The sequence below is a fragment of the Sinocyclocheilus grahami genome, unplaced genomic scaffold (assembly GCF_001515645.1).
Source record: "Sinocyclocheilus grahami isolate Dianchi unplaced genomic scaffold, SAMN03320097.WGS_v1.1 scaffold8793.1, whole genome shotgun sequence".
NCBI lineage: Eukaryota > Metazoa > Chordata > Actinopteri > Cypriniformes > Cyprinidae > Sinocyclocheilus > Sinocyclocheilus grahami.
The window spans coordinates 8,689-9,192 of record NW_015512232.1 but is presented as its reverse complement, the minus strand read 5'-3'; the positions used below and the strand labels follow the sequence as shown (position 1 = coordinate 9,192).

The window sequence follows — 504 nt, the reverse complement described above, 5'->3', positions numbered from 1 at the left end:
TTTTTTTTTTTTATATATATCCCTCCAGGAACAGAGCCAGGTGTTCGGACAGTGGAGATCACACGGGTAAGCCCATTTACCTCTGAACAGCTCAGTATAGGTTTAGCTATGGTGCTCAATAGTTTCATTTTTACTGCACCCTTGTCTCACTCTCTCAGGGTCCCACCGATGCTTTGGGTGTCAGTATAGCGGGCGGTAAGGGTAGTCCTCTGGGCGACATCCCCATCTTCATCGCCATGATCCAGGCTAACGGTGTGGCTGCCAGGACACATCGCCTCAAAGTACAGCATCCTTGCCTTTCCCGTTCCTTTCTGTTGCTCATTTTCCACTTTCGTCCTGTGTAATCAGTCCGAGAGTTATTGATTAAGCATCATACAGTAGTTTGGGTGTGAAGGGCACTGCTGGGGATTGGGTTTGTATCAGTGTGAATGAATTTCAAGTCATTTTTTTCCTTTAATGTACCTCTCTTAGGTAGGTGACAGGATTGTGAGCATCAACTCTCAG

The 504-nt window shown here is 46.4% G+C and overlaps 1 long non-coding RNA gene across 1 annotated transcript; it reads left to right on the top strand.

The window, feature by feature from the left end:
• The first annotated feature begins 18 nt into the window (after positions 1 to 18).
• Positions 19 to 504, top strand: LOC107578091 (uncharacterized). Its single transcript, XR_001608300.1, has 3 exons — positions 19 to 66; positions 159 to 281; positions 472 to 504. It is a non-coding gene; the product is annotated as an uncharacterized lncRNA (long non-coding RNA).